The sequence below is a fragment of the Tachypleus tridentatus genome, chromosome 11, assembly GCF_004210375.1.
Source record: "Tachypleus tridentatus isolate NWPU-2018 chromosome 11, ASM421037v1, whole genome shotgun sequence".
Lineage (NCBI taxonomy): Eukaryota > Metazoa > Arthropoda > Merostomata > Xiphosura > Limulidae > Tachypleus > Tachypleus tridentatus.
In genome coordinates, this window is record NC_134835.1 from 30992816 (window position 1) to 31014423 (window position 21608).

At 35.4% G+C, this 21608-nt stretch overlaps 1 pseudogene across 1 annotated transcript in view; it reads left to right on the forward strand.

The window, feature by feature from the left end:
• Window positions 1-21608, forward strand: part of LOC143231867 (uncharacterized) — a 101002-nt pseudogene that overhangs the window by 66267 nt on the left and 13127 nt on the right. The window contains exons 5-9 of the transcript XR_013017244.1: window positions 1053-2237; window positions 9645-9836; window positions 16562-16675; window positions 17658-17777; window positions 19679-19848. The product of XR_013017244.1 is annotated as an uncharacterized LOC143231867 (transcript). The remainder of the gene's footprint in view (window positions 1-1052; window positions 2238-9644; window positions 9837-16561; window positions 16676-17657; window positions 17778-19678; window positions 19849-21608) is intronic.

Genomic DNA, 21608 nt, shown 5'->3' on the forward strand with positions numbered 1-21608 from the left:
GTATTCACATATAACCTTGATATTTGTAGACATAAATAAAATGCACATCTTACAATTTTTAAAAAGAATTTCTCGTAATACGGCCAAATAGAAAATTACCATATGGCTCACGATGAGCATATCCTTTTAGGTTCATGTTTACCAGAGGCTAAAGGAGACGAAAACCTTGTACTTCACCAGTCTAATTTACGATTTTATATTCACAAGGCTTGCTAGTACATTTCTGAGTTTCAGTCCCTCTTCCAAATGTTCTGAAATGTGTATACATATATATGCAGGTGTATAATATTTTGTTTCTCAAGCAAGTTCCGCAGAAAACGGAAATACTTGCGATTTTTTGGACGGTTTATTTTCTCACCCCCCGCCCCATAAATCAAACTAATGCTTCTTACCGTTGCTTTACTTTCGGTGACTCCCACTCACTCTGTCGATTCAAGGCCTCCTGCAAGGTGAGTCATGGAGTGAAACGGTGATTACACAAATAAAAAATTGACCACTGTATGTATAAGCCATATTATTCTGCTTCAAGAGGTGAGTCCTTATGCAAGCTACTATGGAATTTTAATGCGGATTACTGGTTCCCAGTGGCTTTTCAAGTTGTTTAACAGGAATGGCGATCATTTCGTTGGAATTTTGTCAGAGAACTTTTATAAAGGAGCCGCTAGCGCTTAGTAGTTTTGAAGAGTACGAAAACAACAGTAATTGGCCTATCATATCACGAAGAGAAGTTATAACGAAGATGCGGTGTCGTATCTGATGTTTGCATTTGAAGTACTTACAGCAAATCATTAGTTATAATTCTAATAATCGCAAAAATAAAATTCAGAATGAAATAATTTTGCGCAAATAATTAGTTAAATAATGTATGATGTACTTACAGAAATATTTGTTTAACTCACCAGAAGTGCTATTTTATATTTTATCAATTATAACATCTATTTGCGCGTGCCTCTATTTTGTGACAAAATATTGAATAGCATTAATATTTGATATCGTTATAAACATTTTATTAAGATATTATATAATGAAATTATTAATTTTTAATAAAACAGGAAAGAAAAGGAAAGTTAGAGCCAAGCACCAATCGTGTGGTTAAAGAATCCTTGAATGTACCTGTTAGTGCTGTTTCATCTTCAACTGTTGCTATGCGAGCTCCTGGTGGTAGGAAGGGATATGATCAGAAAGAGCAAGAAATATTAGAAGAATTTGTTCTGGACGACAATGAGTTGTGTTTATTGAACTTCTATGACATCCCGATTGAGTCCACTAAATACCACTGTATGCGAAAATCAACCAACCTTAAGACCGTGTCCATTATAGACACTTTAAGTGAGCTAGCTCTGGGAGCCACTGATCGGGGAGATGAACCATCTTCCAGCAACATCTCTCATTCAGCAACCAGTGGAGGAAGAACCCGAAGGAAAAAAACCCATATTGATACTTCTGGAAAGGGATCTCTTACTGGTTGGGAAATCCAAGAAAGAGGCACAGAAGATCAACCCACAAACCTCCAAAATCAACTAACAGATGTCACTGATGAACCAGTTTCTGACAATGTGGATAGTGATCAGTTCTTATTAGACTCTTGTCAAAGAAGAAACCAAGAATCTAAAGGTAGTTGTGATTTGCAAGTAGTAGAGACGCACACTTTACTCTTGTCTCAGGGAAAATCTAAACCTCGCAAGCCAACTACAAACTCATCTAGTGCGTCCGATGACGCGAACAGTGTTTCTTCACGACTTTCGAAGCACACGAAACATCGCGGTGTGATAGATTCGAGTCACGTGGCTGGTAGCTCTCTGAAAAGAACTTTGAAACAACTACGGAAAGCTGTGTCCTCTACAGTAGTTGGCGAAGAAGGAATGTTTTTTGACAGAAAACAGAATATAAAAGTCAGACGTCATCACGGAAAGCGACAAGAGCGAGACTATGCCCGTTTGTGCTTGTCAGATAGTGAAGTTAGGACAGATAACGGAAACTTTCAAAGTGACGGAAGTTCTGTGTTGTCTCTTCGCGGTGTCAGCGCTCATAATAAATCGCACACGTGTTATTCTTCACTTGACCCTGTCAGTACAAAAAGTGTTGAAAATCTAAAACCCAGTCTAGTATCTCGTAAGTCTCGTGACCTAGTTCCATCACATTCTAAGCTAGGGGGCGCTTCAAGACGATGGCGTCGTGCACCAGAATGGATTCGATCAATTTTTTCTGCAGCAGCAAAAGGAGATTTAGAAATGCTGGTGAGGATTAATATAATATTAATATTGTATCTATGTAACATATATAGCTCTAAAATAATTTAGGGTTTTGAAAATGTTGCGTTATCATTGAAACTATATTTATTTTTATATATACTTTAATTGGCGCTAGTTTAACGTGTATAAGTGTATGTACGTATGAATATACATACACATTTTATATATTGAACCTAGAAAATAAAGTTAATAATACTATAGAAAGTCACGTACCACTGTGATATTTTTATGTTCCGCCTGTAAAGTAGTTCAGAACATCGCAACACCACAGTATCCTTCCACAAGTTTTTGCATGATTAATGACATCCCACCCGATAATTGTAAGAGAAGAAAAAAGAAAAAGATATTGAAACACACAGATGTGTCTTCATGGTTATTTTGAGCCTGTTACTTATGCTTATGGAGGCAATTGTATGAAACTTATAAAACAGTTCACCAAACTTTGTATTGGTGTAGACAGTACATTTATTCACTCACAACTTCTGTAGTTTCCCGACTTTTAACGAACGCGAAAAAAATCTATTCATTTATTGTTGTTGTCTGAAGTAAATAGACGCTTTACTATTATTTCGGTTAATATTTGCAAGGAATTTCAATAAGTGGAAATTTAACTTGCGTGTCCTGGGAATGAAAGACTTAAATCCGTTTTCTGGAACAAATTACCAGTCAGAATTGTGAGCCCGAGGGAAATACTTGTGTAATTCGTTGTGTGTGGTGTATGTATGTAATGATAAATATTTGAGTAAAAAAAATATCGTAAATGGTTTGTTTTTTTAGATAAAAATTGCCAGAACGCAAAACAAAAAATCTCGCTGCAGATGATTATTGTTGGTATTATTTCTGTTCTTCAAATAAAAAAATCTCGCTGCAGATGATTATTGTTGGCATTATTTCTGTTCTTCAAACAAAACAAAATCTCGCTGTAGAATGATTATTGTTGGTATTATTTCTGTTCTTCAAACAAAACAAAATCTCGCTGTAGAATGATTATTGTTAGTATTATTTCTGTTCTTCAAACAAAACAAAATCTCTCTGTAGAATGATTATTGTTGGCATTATTTCTGTTCTTCAAACAAAACAAAATCTCGCTGTAGAATGATTATTGTTGGCATTATTTCTGTTCTTCAAACGAAACAAAATCTCGCTGTAGAATGATTATTGTTGGCATTATTTCTGTTCTTCAAACGAAACAAAATCTCGCTGTAGAATGATTATTGTTGGTATTATTTCTGTTCTTCAAACAAAACAAAATCTCGCTGTTGAATGATTATTGTTGGCATTATTTCTGTTCTTCAAACGAAACAAAATCTCGCTGTAGAATGATTATTGTTGGCATTATTTCTGTTCTTCAAACAAAACAAAATCTCGCTGTAGAATGATTATTGTTGGCATTATTTCTGTTCTTCAAACAAAACAAAATCTCGCTGTAGAATGATTATTGTTGGTATTATTTCTGTTCTTCAAACAAAACAAAATCTCGCTGTAGAATGATTATTGTTGGTATTATTTCTGTTCTTCAAACAAAACAAAATCTCGCTGTAGAATGATTATTGTTGGCATTATTTCTGTTCTTCAAACAAAACAAAATCTCGCTGTAGAATGATTATTGTTGGTATTATTTCTGTTCTTCAAACAAAACAAAATCTCGCTGTAGAATGATTATTGTTGGCATTATTTCTGTTCTTCAAACAAAACAAAATCTCGCTGTAGAATGATTATTGTTGGCATTATTTCTGTTCTTCAAACAAAACAAAATCTCGCTGTAGAATGATTATTGTTGGCATTATTTCTGTTCTTCAAACAAAACAAAATCTCGCTGTAGAATGATTATTGTTGGCATTATTTCTGTTCTTCAAACAAAACAAAATCTCGCTGTAGAATGATTATTGTTGGCATTATTTCTGTTCTTCAAACGAAACCAAGTCTCGCTGCAGATGATTATTGTTGGCATTATTTCTGTTCTTCAAACAAAACAAAATCTCGCTGTAGAATGATTATTGTTGGTATTATTTCTGTTCTTCAAACAAAACAAAATCTCGCTGTAGAATGATTATTGTTGGCATTATTTCTGTTCTTCAAACAAAACAAAATCTCTCTGTAGAATGATTATTGTTGGCATTATTTCTGTTCTTCAAACAAAACAAAATCTCGCTGTAGAATGATTATTGTTGGCATTATTTCTGTTCTTCAAACGAAACAAAATCTCGCTGTAGAATGATTATTGTTGGCATTATTTCTGTTCTTCAAACGAAACAAAATCTCGCTGTAGAATGATTATTGTTGGCATTATTTCTGTTCTTCAAACGAAACAAAGTCTCGCTGCAGATGATTATTGTTGGCATTATTTCTGTTCTTCAAACGAAACAAAGTCTCGCTGCAGATGATTATTGTTGGCATTATTTCTGTTCTTCAAACGAAACAAAGTCTCGCTGTGATGATTATTGTTGGCATTATTTCTGTTCTTCAAACGAAACGAGAACAATTTCTGTTCTTCAAACGAAACAAAATCTCGCTGTAGAATGATTATTGTTGGCTTATTTCTGCAAACGATGAGATGATTATTGTTGGCATTATTTCTGTTCTTCAAACGAAACAAAGTCTCGCTGCAGATGATTATTGTTGGTATTATTTCTGTTCTTCAACGTGACGTCACTGAGCAGGTTTCTTTAAACTCTTTCAGTTTAGAAAAAAAAAAAAATTTTCCAGAATGTATAGTTTCCCTTTTTGGTATTGTATTATTATTAACTGTATAAACACCAGTCCTTTGTTTCAGCATCTCTAACCCTTACAAAAACGTTGTTAGACACCACAAGCGTAACAAGGTTATTCTAGTCCTTTTGAACTTCGTTTTTAGTGTAGGAAACAAGGTTACTCTAGTCCTTTTGAACTTCGTTTTTAGTGTGGGAAACAAGGTTACTCTAGTCCTTTTCAACTTCATATTGGTGCAAAAACAAGCATGTTTCCGACGTGGTCTTGGCAAGCGTGGTGGTTTGTCCATTTTTTTCTGCGGTACTACCATCCCCACGAGTACCAGAATACCAAATGAGCGGCCAGATTGGTGAAGGTGGGTGTACAAAGAGGTAAAGGGACGCCAAAATAAAATAAAAATAAAGGTACTACGAAAACACCAGCTATTGAAAATAATGAATGGTATATAGTTTTAATATAGTACTTCTTATTATATGTGTCAGGTCTATATCTAGGTGATTTCAAGTTTTTCAGATATTAGTGTTAGAAAAATATTACAGAAAGAATATTTTTTTAACTTTCTCATTTTTATTGTTATAGAATTGTTATTGTGTTATTGTTTGTTCAGTTCTGTAAGCGATGTTTTCAGGATATTTTGTTTTTCCTATGCTTCCTATAAAACTAAAATAAGATTATAGTGGTTCCGTTGTACACTAGGCACTACATAAAACCTGGCACCAGCCCTGCTAATTGTCAATTTTTGGAAGATTTGGGCTAGTATTTCCCTGTTTCAACCTGAAAGGTCTAGCAGTTCGTTGTGATTTATTCGACGCATATCTCACTGAACACCCATGTCATTCAAAAAAGTTAAACGCCCCAGTTTCTTTTTTATAACAGAATAATAGTAAGTAAAATGTGTTCATAAAATTAATGTATTAACAATTCATAAATAATAATTAGGAAAGCTTCCTTTTCTGTGCGCGAAATAGGCAACTTTCATATTTATTGTTCAAAAGTATTGCTAAATCGTAAGTTTTTTTTCATAATTTTTTACGCATATCCGTGTACAATTTTGATCTGACAGACTAGACACCTGAATTCCCTTTACGCCACCAAACGGTAGTTTTTTCTTATGTTTTTAAATTTTACAGATAAAATGAAGATCCCACATTGAAGTGTACAAAACGATAAGTCTTCGGACTTTTAACGTTAGAAATATGAATTCGAAACCCGCGGTGGACACAGTATATGCAGCCCATTGTTTGGTTTTGTACCTAAAGACAAAATCGTTTAAATTTTAATCTTACTTGTAATTGACTTAATGTTTCAGACACAATAATCTATTTCTAATTGTCAAGTGTAATACAGCAGAACCTTGACATCAAGGACACTCTTTCCTGGTCCGGTATATCGATGCGGTTAAGGCACTCGACTTGTAATCCGAGAGTCATGGGTTCGAATCCCCATCACACCAAACATGTTCGTCCTTTCAGCCATGAGGGCGTTATAATGGTCGCTCAATTCCACTATTAGTTCGTAAAAGAGTAGAGCAAGAGTTGGCGGTGGGTGGTGAGGTCTGTCTGCCTTCCCTCTAGCCTTACACTGCTAAATTAGGGATGGTTAGCGCAAATAGCCCTCGTGTAGCTTTGCGCGAAATTCAAAAAACAAAAACAAACACTCTTTCCAGTTCATCCTACTGCCTTCCGTAGCAAGGCGCACTTAATAATAAAAATGAGTCGTGCTAATTTGGACTGCATATTTACTTCTACTTTTCAGAATTTTAAAGACTCCCTATTTTCTATGTTATATGCAGGACATGGGTGTTCGTGAGTTGCGTGTTGACCTGACATGGGGGTTGTCAACAAGAAGCCTCCGAGGGTTAATTAGGTGTGCCCATTATTCTTTGTTATTAGTCACAAAGTTTCAAAGTACTTTTTTTAGAGTTTGAACTGCTAAACGTTTCGTATTTGTTTTCTGTCAAGGACTGAAGTCGAAATTTGCTGAAAATAAAGCAACAAGTCACCGCTTGGGTCATTAGACTGTTTATGGAATACTGTAATATGATACTGTGGAAAGCAGCAAAGCATACACATAGATAAATAAGCCGACTTCACCCCCTTTTCGAGAACACGATGTGGAATGTATTGTTTTTTTTTAATTTCGCGCAAAGCTACTCGAGGGCTACCTGCGCTAGACGTCCCTAATTTAGCAGTGTAAGACTAGAGGGAAGACAGCTAGTCATCACCACCCACCGCCAACTGTTGGGCTACTCTTTTACCAACGAATAGTGGGATTGACCGTCACATTATAACGCTCCCACGGCTGAAAAGGCGAGCATGTTTGGTGCGAAGTAGATGCGAACCCGCGACCCTCAGATTACGAGTCGCACGCCTTAACCCATGTGGAATTTACCAACTTACGTATCCTACAGTGTTTACTGTGGTTTGAGTATGTGGTTCAAAGGCGATCCAATAAGCATCGCAGGTGTTTGAATATTGGTCATCGCTCTGAGGTGTTTGGAATTTAGCGGTATACCGTGCAGGCATACAAAAGGTAACCGCCCGCATTATCGAGTGTCCATACAGAGAACGAGGTTTAAAAAGGTCTGATCTTAATGGCGCAATGACCATTTATTGAGGTTCTACTGTAAACCTTTTGAGAATGTAATTATTCCTTTTTAAGTCCGTTCTGGATCAGTCATTTTAAACTGAAATTAAAACTATCATGCGTGGAATAATTCCACTTGAGCATGCGTTCTTTGAATATCTAAGGAACATGAATAATCAGAATGGAAATCTTAGTTTAATGTTACCATACGTATGTGTTACGTTCGTGTATGTTATACACAAATAAAAGTATTTATCGTGGGCACTAACTTTTATTTTTCCGAAAAGGGCCAGAATTAAGGTTGCAATTTGGTTTAAATCCTATGGTTACAGTTCTGGAATACTTTGAGGCATGACAGGTTTTTATATTTGCCCCAAATTGATGTATAATCTTATTAACAGCTGAGGTAGTATTTCTAAGAACGTAGCATTGACCCAGAAAAGTTGCACAATAGGCTATCAGTGATGTGCCCATGAGGTTTAAACCTCATTTTTCGCATTATGAACCTTCAGACTTACCTCTGAGCCACTAAGGGGTTTGACCAGATATAAACAAATATTGTTAAGTATATTTGCACCCAGTGATAGGGTTACCTTTATTTCACTTTGTGTTATCACTGTCTTAATTGTAATAAATCGTAATTTTAACAATTTTATTAAATATGTTTTGCATTATTAAAATAAACATTTCTTCACTTTTGAATCCCCAGTTTAAGGAAATTGTAATTTTCGTTTATTTTTTTTTGGGGGGAGGTTCGAATTTTTAACAAGATAATATTTCAGGCTTATTTACACAATATGTTGCCTCGTAATAAAATTGATTGAAAGATATGAATGTCATTTCAACTGTGTTTTGCCATTTAGAGTTTTGCACACATCTTAATATTTTTATTAAGATGTAATACTGATAAAATAATAATAAATTATTTTTGTTGTTGATAGGACGCTATGTGTAAGTCAACAGGAAGTGTAACTTATAAAATAAAGTGATTAGTTAAATAAAACATCCTACGTATAGCCACTCCCTATTCACGTGGTGTACACGTGTGACCATAAGAAAGCGAGCAATATTAAAATGATCGAAAATAAATTTTTAGAGGATTGGTTGTGAAAAGAAAATTCAAAAGACCCAACCACATATAATTATGACGTTTTCTTTAAAAAAACAACATATACAATCCGCTAGAGCGACTTTTAATGTATTTTCACTTGTGACCTGCTCTTTATGTTGTTTGAAACATTTTTCAAACGTTGCTGTTCGTTTCTTCCTTTTCACGTGGCAATAACTTTTATAATTTTGAAAACTTTATATACTAGAATAGAATATGATACAAGAGTTATACAATGTATTTCTCGTTTACTGTAAAATACCGATATATAAATTCTTAATAATTCTTTGAAAAGTAGAGTTTCGATGTAAACGCGCCACCTAGTGATATTTTTAACTGACGTATTTACTCGATAATTTGAACTGGGGAAGGAGGAAGATGGTAATGGTATGATGCTCAGAGGACAATGCAGGAAATTAAGTTGAGCGATGGTATACAAGGACAAACTTGCTAAAAATTTTAGATTGGGTTATTGGGGGGGGGCATTAGAAGGGAAAGAAACTAACAGGTACTTTTAATTACAAAACTAAACTTTTAAGTTTTATATCCATGTGCAGGTTTTGGAGTAAGACGAAAACTAAAAGACGTGGTAAAGACCAAAACAAAATTTCTTTTGTTTTTATTATTATTATTAATTTTTACTTTAGTTTTTTTTTTGTTTTGATTTCTGATATACAATTTCCTTAAAATAATTTTTCGAATTTGGGCGCCGAGAATTTTGTGCCCAAAAGCGGTAACTGTTCAAAAGATGAGCCTCTATTATCCTCTAATGTTATATCTTAATTATTGTAAGCACCACTTTTGTGTGTAATAAGGTATGTACAAGGAAAAATCAAATGGGATGTTAATTGTCAAAACAGGTAATTTCTTATTACTTGGTTTTTAAAGCTTAATGGTATTGTATGTTTTAACTATATAACACTTTTGTCTCCTTATTTTTAGGAGACCGATTTTTTTTTTTATTAATAAAATATTTTATTCCCCTTTAGCAAAACTGTTTGAAAGATATGGATGTGGCTTTAATTCGGAACCTGTCCGACCGGAATGGTAACAACTTGTGGCACGTGTGTTGTAGTCAAAACCACCTTCATTGCCTTAAGTGGCTGTGTGGTCAAGATAGCATGGAGGCCTTGAACGACCAGAATAAAAACGGATTGACACCAGTTCTATTGGCCACTAAGGTTGGTACTGGAAATGAACATTACTGTGCTTTTATAAAGTTAATCTGAGATGAGGCGCATCGTGTGTTGAGGGAGAATACCAGGGTGATTATTATGTGTATATGTTTGATTTAATGCAAAGCTACATTAGGTTATCTACTTGTGTCCGACTCGGAGAACCTAACTTTGGATTCTAGCGTTATGAGATTGTAGAATTACCAGTGGTCCATCGGCAGCTTCAAAAACAAATCATTGTTGGACGCTAAAAAACAAACAAACAAACAAAAATAACAGCATTTCGCTCTACTGCAGTTTGTCTGCGACAAATACTTTGTAATATTATCTTATTTACGTGACTAGTGACTCTTTCATTTTTTAAATAAGATTCGTTTTTTTTGGACTAAAACAGCACCAGTACAAAATAAAAGGTTTCCATAGAAACACATTAACGAGTAATTGGAGTATGTGTTCTCTACTGATAACACCAGTTAAATATCAAGATTTGTCTGTATTTTCAGAAATTCGTTACTTCTCCTGTAAAGATATGTAATAGAGCCTAGTTACGGCTCCCTAACTAACTTGACCTATTGAAGATTTGAGGTTCCATAAACCAACAACACACAAAAACACGCTCCTCTTTATAGTAGACTAGAGTAACCCATGATTGGCGGTGGGTGTTTTTGTATAGCTGTCAGGTCAAAGTTAGGGACAGCTCGTGCAAGAAACCGTAGAGAATTTTTTCAGGATATTCTACAGAACAAAAGTTTAATAATAGTTGATCACAATTTGATGTGTAGATTTTAAAACTTACAGTTTAATGTGACAAGGGATATGAATTTTCAAACGTGTTTTTTTTTTTTAGAACTGCCCTCAGCTCATGAAACAAACTTTATTATACATATGTGAAAGTATAATTTAAATACCTTTCGGTCTGGAACATTCTTACCGAAATGTTAGCTGAAGTAAAGATGAATTTGGTTCGATATTGTCTCTCGTGACAGTACCGAGATTACTACGTTATGAAGATTGGTTTGGTATTATCACCACGTGACAGTTGTGAGCTACTACGTAATGATGATGTGTTTGATTTAGTATAGCCATCACGTGACAGCAGCAAGCAGGTGTGTAATCTATGACTTGGAGAAAACCAAAAAAAAATAGATTAATGTTTGTATAACTAAGTATTAAAAATCACGTCGGTTGGGGCGTAGTTTGTGTGCCCTCCATTTCTATGCTTAGGGGACATATGGGCGTATTCTGATTAAGTTTTTTTTTCACACACACTTCGATGATATATGTTACAGGTTTCCTTCAAAAAGATGTACAATAAATCAAAAAGATATATAAAATTCGTGACATATCAGTAAGTATTTCGTAAGTTTTGACTGATGGGCCCTCAATAACGAATGCATGACCTCTTTCTGAATGGGAACTAGATCTTCTGTGTAACCGAAATTTTTGCAACATGTTGAATTCAAAACAATGAATAAGGTTACGGATTGTAACGCTAAAATTAGGGGCTTGATTGCCCTCCGGTGGACAGAGCACAGATATGGTACAGACAGTTACGACAACTGTTCAACAGAAAATATCGAACAGAGGCGTAACCCTTCAGAGGTTCCGCTTATGAAATGGAATTGTTGCGTGGTGCTTGTTTAAAATATTCTGATAATTTAAAAGATATGCGAGGTATAGCAGTATTGATGTTCTTCCTTGAGACTCGCCTTGGACAGTCTGGTATTTAGGGCACTCGTCTGGTATCACAATCTTTAGATCACGTGTTCGAATCCTGCCATTAAACACACTCGCCGTTTCAAACTGGAGGGGGTGGGTGGGGTGTTGTATTGTCACATACCATTCCACCCCTCGTTGGTAGAGAGTAGCTCATAAGTTAGCGGTGGATGGTGTTGACTAGCTTTCTTCCCTGTAGCCCATCACTGCTAAATTGGGAAGACTAGCGTAGAAAGTCCGCGAATAGCTTTAAGCGAAATTTTACAACAATCCTCGATAATATTTTTATTAAATACGTAAAATAATAATTAAGGGTTTGTTTGTTTGTTTTGAATTTCGCGCAAAGCTACACAAGGGCTATCTGCGTTAGCCGCCGTCCCTAATTTAGCAGTGTAAGACTAGAAGGAAGGCAGCTAGTCGTTACCACCCACCGCCATCTCTTGGGCTATTCTTTTACCAACGGATAGTGGGATTGACCGTCACATTATAATGTCCTCACGGCTGAAAGGTCGAGCATGTTTGATATGATGGGGATTCGAACCCGCGACCCTCGGATTACGAGTCGAACTCCTTAACCCACCTGGCCATGCCGGGCCCGTTGAGGGTGAAAATCGGTTATTTGTACCTTGACAGTAAACAACCTCGAACACAACCGTTATTTCTGCCTTCTATTCTGATAGTGGTTTTCAACTGTTTCGTAACTACACTTTTGCACACTTGGTTTGGTTTGCTTGCTGTTAGCGCTAAGCTACACAATAGGTTATATGTGCTTTGTCCATCAATTACAGTTATCGAAACCCGATATTCATCTCGTAAACCTTCAGACGTACTGCTGAGACACTGTGGGACCACTTGTAACTCGTTAATGGTCTTTACTATGTGACAAGATATTACTTTACGGCACAATGGAACTTGAAATAGATTTGTATTAATTACAGATTTTGAGGTTGTTGTAAGTATCTTGTTGTCCAGAAAAGAAATAATATTTCGATCATGACCTGGCATGGCCAAGTGTGTTAAGGCGTTCGACTTGTAATCTGAGCATCGCGGGTTCGAATCCCCGTCGCAACAAACATGCTTGCCCTTTTAGCCGTGGGGGCGTTATAATGTGACGGTCAATCCCACTATTCGTTGGCAAAAGAGTAACCCAAAAGTTGGCGGTGGGTGGTGATGACTAGCTGCCTTCCCTCTTGTCTTACACTGCTAAATTAGGGACGGCTCACGCAGGTAGCCCTCGAGTAGCTTTGCGCGAAATTCAGAAACAAACAAACAAACAATATTTCGATCATATATTATATAAGCAATTGATATATATTAATATAATCGTTATATATCGATTTTCGATACTCGCAGCGGGTAAGACACAGCTCACTGGGTAACTTTGTAGTTATCAAAACCAAATAAACATTTATTCTGCAGTGCATTTCTGTAGTCTTTAAGAACTAGCTTAATATAATGTGTGTTTAAAACAAGTATTGTACACCCACTTAGACACTGCGGTTTGTCGCTATTTCAGTTTTTTGTTGTTCTATGGAATTCGATATTAATACCTTTCGTTAAGCTTGAATATAAAAGCTTTGCGTAATTGTACTGTTTTATGGGAAATATTTTTAAAATATACCTAATTTTCGATATTCGCTGCATTACTCGAATCGTGTAGAAAGTAATGAACATTTTTATCAGTCGTAGGTGGATACGGAAACAGTTTTCTCTTTTTACAAATCTGCACATAAACTTTGAAAGTACTTAGAAGTTCAGCAAGTGGCCGTTAGCCATGTATTCGACAGATTTCTGAATTAGAGAATCGACTTTTCGCGATTCGCCATCTCGTTTGTTACATTTCGTGCAAAGATACACCGGGATATCTGCGATAGCCGTCCCTAATTTAGAAGTTGTTTTTTTTTGTTTTTTTTTTATCAACGCTGCCCACCACCAACTCTTGGACTTCTCCTCACATTTTAAGGTGATTGGATTCGAACCCACAACCTGTAAATTACGCCCTAAGTACCAGGATACTTTTAATAACCTTTAACCACCATTTTATTACAGCATTAAAATTACAGAAATTCAACTCTCCATCATCGTGTTTGAGAATTTTGTTGCGATAAGTATTCATTGTTTGTTAAGAAGCGAGGAGTTAGCCTCTTTTAAACAATAATTTGGTTTGAATTTCGCGCAAAACTAACCGTCCTTAATTTAGCAGTGTTAGACGAGAGGGAAGGCAGCTAGTCATCACCACCCACCTCCAACTCTTGGGCTACTCTTTTACCAACGAATAATGGGATTGATCGTCACATCATAACGTCCCCACGGCTAAAAGGGCGCGCATGTTTGATGCGACGGGGATTCGTACCCGCCACCTTTGGATTACGAGAGGAGTGTCTTAACCACCTGGCCATGCCGGGCCTTCATAAACAATCCTTCTTCACTAAAAGTGGCTTCACGAAAGAAAAGGTATAGTGTTAAAGACTAAAGTGTGTGTGGTCATAGTCTGTGCTATGTTCAACGAGAAAAAATTAAATAATCAACGTATATTCCTTCCACCAATGAAATTCTGTTGTAATCTGCTTGTAAAGTTAGAAAAAAAAAGGTTTATGTTAAGCGATGTTTCGCCTTTTCAGCATCTTCAAGGTTAATACATAACTGTTTGATATTACAATATTCGTTAAGCGCTTTAAAAATTATCATAAAATGAAATGTTCAAAGTTTGTGAAGTCGAACACAAAGAGTCCTCATACTCTCACGTGATACGGTGGTTCTTACCTTCTGTGTGCTATATCACTGCCCTAAAACAGTTGTCTTATCGTACTGGTGGCTGGGAGAGAGGTGAGTTTTGGCGGGAAAGCCGAAAAATAATGAGGGAAGAAAGTGGGTACAAAAAAAAAATGTTGATTTTGCTGTTATCACTTGAGAGCCCCCGGTGGGACAGCGGTAAGTCTTCGGATCTACAACGCTAAAATTATGGATCTCTGTAATAACCAAACTTTGTATACAAATGTTTGTGAATTACTAAAGGAACGAAAATTCCCACTGTAGCAGAAGTTGATTAAAAAAAATCTTTATATACAACAGAACAGTTTCCGAAATGTTACTTGTTCCGTAGTGTCAGGACAGGTTGTTTTATCGCAACATTGTATCGCGAAACTGGGCTATATTTCAGTGTCTGTCTCACATTGTAGCTTTTGAATGCAACTTCACGTGGGAAACATTCCCGTAATCTTTAACATTAAATCTAAATAAATGTATTTTTTTTATTCGTTATCTAGTAAATACCAGTGTATTCTTCAATGTAGTTCGCACCTAAACAGTTATTCAAGTAATTGATATAATAAATTAATATCTCAACTATCTGTTGTATCCCAGCCGACCTGATAAACTCTTGTCATTGGGCGAAAAGTCTTGTCAGCTCTGGGTGTAGTGTGGTTGACAGTATTGTTACATTTCTCTTCGTCACACAACGACATCTTTCGGAATAACGTGTAAAAATGATTTTAAAGAATAATTGATAAAGATGATATCGTAACACTTAACACTTTGAGCATTTTCTGAAGGGATTTAGGACTATTTCCTGGGTTTCTTTATTTGTAACATATTGCATGTTAGCAAACATCACAAATTTCCATTTCTGTCAAAATGAGACTTAATTAGTATATCACAGGGGCGGAGATTTTTTACACCCGATGGGGGGGATGATTTTTATAACCACTTATGTGGACTGTTCAATTTGCAAATTGGTAATCTCTTATTAGGTGAACTTGAAAGCTGTAAACATGCAGTCAGAGTAATATTGTTGCCACGATACTTGCATGTATACTTAGGCCTAGTAACTGATACTTACGAACTATCGCTTAGATCGAAAAGCTTAGAAGCTTGTTTTGTTTGTTTTTTGGAATTTCGCACAAAGCTACACGAGGGCTATCTGTGCTAGCCGTCCCTAATTTAGCAGTGTAAGACTAGAGGGAAGGCAGCTAGTCATCACCACCCACCGCCAACTCTTGGGCTACTCTTTTACCAACGAATAGTGGGATTGACCGTCACATTATACACCCCCACGGCTGGGAGGGCGAGCATGTTTAGCGCGACGCGGGCGCGAACCCGCGACCCTCGGATTACGAGTCGCACGCCTTACGCGCTTGGCCATGCCAGGCCGTACAAGCTTAGAAGCACGTCTATATTAAAGACGTACATTTCGGCTACTGAAAAAGCCTACATCTAGACCTAATTATGTAATTTGATTGGTAAGAACACGAGAATTTGTAGGCTTGTGATGCAATAAAACAATTCAACAGACCAAACTGTAGGGGGGGATGATTGTATGCACCATACTCCCCACTTAAAATGAAGGGGTGATATATACCTCCATCCCCCCAGGATCGATGCTACTGGTATTTCATTCTATATGTAAATCTATTAGTAACTTTCATATTCTTGATGTAGAAAAACATATTTCATAAACCTAGAAGTTAGGTACTTTCTTTTAAAACAAAGCATGTCTCTATCATGGATATACGTTTTTTTTGGCCTTTTCACTGTGATAGTGGTTCAGGCAATTCAGAACACAGACACTACACATATAAAATTTATAAAAGAAGTTAGAATTGTTAAAAAATTGATAAATTAGTATTTTATTGGTCAAAGCTTTTTTACAAACAAGTAAGATTTTTCGATTATGTATGTGTGTTTCTTATAGCAAAGCCACATTAGGCTATCAGCTGAGTCCACCAAAGGGAATCAAACCCCTGATTTTAACGTTGTAAATCCGTAGATTTACTGCTGTACAAGTGGAGGATGAAACTTTCAGTGAGCACAGATTTATCTAATGAAATCCGTTAAACGATATTATTTAATAAAATATAATCAGTGTTTACTTATAATGTTGAGGTTTCAGAGAGCTTCAGCTTTTACAGTGGTAACTACTTTTATACATAAAAGTAGAACCTACATTTCTGTGAATTGGATATAATTTTGGATTCAGCAACGAATAACGTTTTTATCATTTGCTTTTAATTTTTTAGCATGGGAATATGGATATAGTTCAGTGGTTATTAAAGCACACTGCCTGTGAAAAATTATTGGAGCCGTCACCGGGAGAACGTTCACTTCTGCACTATGCAGCAAAATATGGACAGGTAATATGGAAGACAGTTTTTAATATGAGTTTTTTGTTAATTAATGTTTTTTTTCTTTTTTCCTTTCATCTTACTTTCTTGAAATAATGTTAATTTATTTTTGTATATTTAAAAAGTTCCTCGAGAACAAACGTGGTATGTGTAGTGTGAAAATTATAAGCTGAACAGGACTTGTGTTGTAATTTTGAATAATTTCTGAACAGGAATAAGCTATTCTTTGATAGGTTGTTCGGGCAGAGTATTCATGATGAAACTTTTGTAGAATGGATGGTAACTGCCTGTTTCATTAGGAATAAGCTAGTTATGTAGGTCAGAACTAAGGGAAAGTAACCTACCTTGAACTCGGTTTTATATAAGAAACTGAGAAGTTAATATGTCACTACACAATAAAAGAGAAAGCTTTTGTTTATTAAAATGCACCTAATATAAATTAGGTAGTCTTTCTATGGACAGTAATTCTGGCAGTATTCCCAGTAATATCTCACATGGCTCACCCAAAATAGGAGTTGTACGTTAACACTAAATCTGTATGATAACAAAATAAACCTCAATAGCTAAATATTAATAATTAAATAATTATATTCAAAATTATATTAGTATTGTAACCGATAATTTTAATAAAACTAACTTTATTATACAAGTAATATCACATTCCATTTTCTTTAAAAGTGATGACCTCTTGGTGACAATGTGTCCAGCAATGGTCAGTTGCAAACTCTCTTTGTTAATCTGAAGATGACCGATAAAGGTTGAAACATTCTCTGCTTACCAATAAAAGTGTTAATATCCATACCAGTTATTCTGAGATAAAAAGTGATGATCTAATTGGTTAAAATGTAATTATTCTTGTTGCTATGTGATAACTATAGTTTCAGAATTAGCCCCTCCATTTTTTAAATGTCTTTTTAGTAGCACTAAGACTCTTTTAGTTCTTGTAAATGTACTTTTTGTAAAAAGACCAAAACTTTCATTTTCCGGGTAGGAACAACTTGTTCACTGGTTGGCTGAAAATATGCAGACTTCTTCCATCAATTGTCGTGACTCTGAGGGTAACAGTTCTCTTCATTTTGCAGCTAAATATGGTCATATTGGTTGTGCAAAAGTAAGTTTGTTTGTTTGTGTGTTCTGTGCAATGTCAAATCTATTGTGGAATGTGGTAATATTTCACAAGAATTGTTTTAGAAAAACGTATAAAATGAAACTAAATACAAAGTTTTTTTTCACAAATGTAAGCTAAATATGCTGAATACTTACTAACTCAGAAATAGTATATATTGCTGGCATAATTTTTTTTTTTTTTTTAACGGCATAGGAAATTGGATTTTAACATAATGAGTGTAAAACTGATTAATATTCCTTAAGCAGATTTCTTCAGAGCTGTGTTAAAGAATCATAAACTTCAACTGGTTTCCATAGTTTGTTATTAAACACATTTAGAACAATATATTGTGGATGAAGTAGTGAATTATGTTCAAATAAAAACTTAAAATGAATACAAACCAAGAAATTTTTTGATCTCATTTTATGTGTGCAGTCTATTCACCAGTGTAACTAATTACAGTTTGGTAATTTGAAATTATTTCAAAATAATGGATGTTGGTTATCAGAATCTGAATGGAAACAACCTTGTTAGTATCATGAAAGAAAGGGTTCTTAGTGTAATAGTTAATCTCTCTCTTAAATCATCCAGGCTGTTGGTAATGGTGGGGCAAATAGGTTGTATCTATAGAAATATTGAATACAAATCTAAGGAGGCTATAATTTTATTGCACAGGTCACCGGTTAGGCATCCTTACCTTAAGAAGGACATTGAATTGTTGGAAAGGGTTACTAGATTGCAGCTTGGGATAGAGGGGTTTTCATATGAGCAAAGGTTGAAATCTCTCAAATTGATTTTTCTTGAAAAAAAGAAGAGTTAGAGTGGACCTGATTGAGATGTTTAAGATTGTACAGGAAACACATAGTTTTGACATTTTATATTTAACTGAGAATAGTTAGGCCTAGGAGATAAAACTATAAATTTTGGGAGGGTAGAAGTCATTTTCATGTAAGACGGTTTTATTTTTCTTATAGGGTGGTTAGCCACTGGATGTTGAGGAGACAATAAACTTAAAGTGAGTTTAAGAGAAAGCTTGATAAAGACTGGCTTTAAGATTTAAAAAAAAAAAAAAGTTTAGTTTTGAAAATGGAACAGCTGAAATGGACTAATACGTTGCCCCAAAACTTTGTTATGTTTGTATCTTACTCGTTAATATTAGGCTTTTGTGTCTGTTTTGTGTAATAACATAATATTTAATTTTTTATTTAAAAAAAGGGGGGGAGTACATCTTAGTATTAAATAGGAGAAAATAAATATGTAGGCTGAAAAGTAACTGATAATTACAAAAACAGTGGACAGAATATGTCCTAGATTTTAGTGTCCATAGACTATAGATGATTCATTGTTTGCAAACCATTGCACTTTGGGGCTGTTGGTGCACCTTTTTTAATGATTAGTCTGACTGAATGTGCAGGGATTGGTCTAAGCAGCCCAAGAATTAGTGGTTGTGCTGGATTCCTACCAGTTTCTAAGTTCAAATAAAATGTACAGAGTATAAATATATATTTCACATTTATATTTTGGAATGTATTATTTTTGTACATTGGACTACTCGTTTTCTGTGTGCCTGAGATGAAAGTAATATACTAAAATATTTATAAAATATGTTGCAGCTACTAAAAGAAATAACAATAATTAAACATAGATGATTATATCGACTAGTAACCATGATATCATTTGATATCAGATTGCCACAACTTCGATGAAAGTACATCGTATATCTTAGTTTACATTTCATTATATTCCAAATGTATTATTTGTTTGCATAAGTTTTTTGTTTCATCCTTTTTCCAGTAAATGATTTTAATAAAGCAAAATCTTAAGCATAATCATATAAATTGATTCATATGTAAGTAGATATATAAGTCACAAAAATTACAGGTTTTTTTTTTTCTGCTTTGTAGGCTCTTATTCTTCACAGTGCAGATATTACAGCTAAAAATGAGCTGGGATTAAGGCCTTATGATCTTGCAATTCATAGTGAGAATCATTCATGTGCAGATTACTTGATAGCTATGGAATCCTGTCTCTCCTTATCAGCAGAGCATCTCTTATTGGAAGGAGATGTACAATAGTAAGTCTCTCCTTATTAGCAGAGCATCTCTTATTGGAAGGAGATGTACAATAGTAAGTCTCTCCTTATTAGCAGAGAATCTCTTATTAGAAGGAGATGTACAATAGTAAGTCTCTCCTTATCAGCAGAGCATCTCTTATTAGAAGGAGATGTACAATAGTAAGTCTCTCCTTATCAGCAGAGCATCTCTTATTAGGAGATGTACAATAGTAAGTCTCTCCTTATCAGCAGAGCATCTCTTATTGGAAGGAGATGTACAATAGTAAGTCTCTCCTTATCAGCAGAGCATCTCTTATTGGAAGGAGATGTACAATAGTAAGTCTCTCCTTATCAGCAGAGCATCTCTTATTAGAAGGAGATGTACAATAGTAAGTCTCTCCTTATCAGCAGAGCATCTCTTATTAGAAGGAGATGTACAATAGTAAGTCCCTCCTTATCAGCAGAGCATCTCTTATTAGAGATGATGTACAATAGTAAGTCTCTCCTTATCAGCAGAGCATCTCTTATTAGAAGGAGATGTACAATAGTAAGTCTCTCCTTATCAGCAGAGCATCTCTTATTGGAAGGAGATGTACAATAGTAAGTCTCTCCTTATCAGCAGAGCATCTCTTATTAGAAGGAGATGTACAATAGTAAGTCTCTCCTTATCAGCAGAGCATCTCTTATTAGGAGATGTACAATAGTAAGTCTCTCCTTATCAGCAGAGCATCTCTTATTAGAAGATGGTAGATGTACAATAGTAAGTCTCTCCTTATCAGCAGAGCATCTCTTATTAGAAGGAGATGTACAATAGTAAGTCTCTCCTTATCAGCAGAGCATCTCTTATTAGAAGGAGATGTACAATAGTAAGTCTCTCCTTATCAGCAGAGCATCTCTTATTAGAAGGAGATGTACAATAGTAAGTCTCTCCTTATCAGCAGAGCATCTCTTATTAGAAGGAGATGTACAATAGTAAGTCTCTCCTTATCAGCAGAGCATCTCTTATTAGAAGGAGATGTACAATAGTAAGTCTCTCCTTATCAGCAGAGCATCTCTTATTGGAAGGAGATGTACAATAGTAAGTCTCTCCTTATCAGCAGAGCATCTCTTATTGGAAGGATGTACAATAGTAAGTCTCTCCTTATCAGCAGAGCATCTCTTATTGGAGGAGATGTACAATAGTAAGTCTCTCCTTATCAGCAGAGCATCTCTTATTAGAAGGAGATGTACAATAGTAAGTCTCTCCTTATCAGCAGAGCATCTCTTATTAGGAGATGTACAATAGTAAGTCTCTCCTTATCAGCAGAGCATCTCTTATTAGGAGATGTACAATAGTAAGTCTCTCCTTATCAGCAGAGCATCTCTTATTAGAAGGAGATGTACAATAGTAAGTCTCTCCTCATCAGCAGAGCATCTCTTATTGGAAGGAGATGTACAATAGTAAGTCTCTCCTTATCATCAGCAGAGCATCTCTTAGGAGATGTACAATAGTAAGTCTCTCCTTATCAGCAGAGCATCTCTTAGGAGATGTACAATAGTAAGTCTCTCCTTATTAACAGAGCATCTCTTATTGGAAGGAGATGTACAATAGTAAGTCTCTCCTTATTAACAGAGCATCTCTTATTGGAAGGAGATGTACAATAGTAAGTCTCTCCTTATCAGCAGAGCATCTCTTAGGAGATGTACAATAGTAAGTCTCTCCTTATCAGCAGAGCATCTCTTATTAGAAGGAGATGTACAATAGTAAGTCTCTCCTTATTAGCAGAGCATCTCTTATTAGA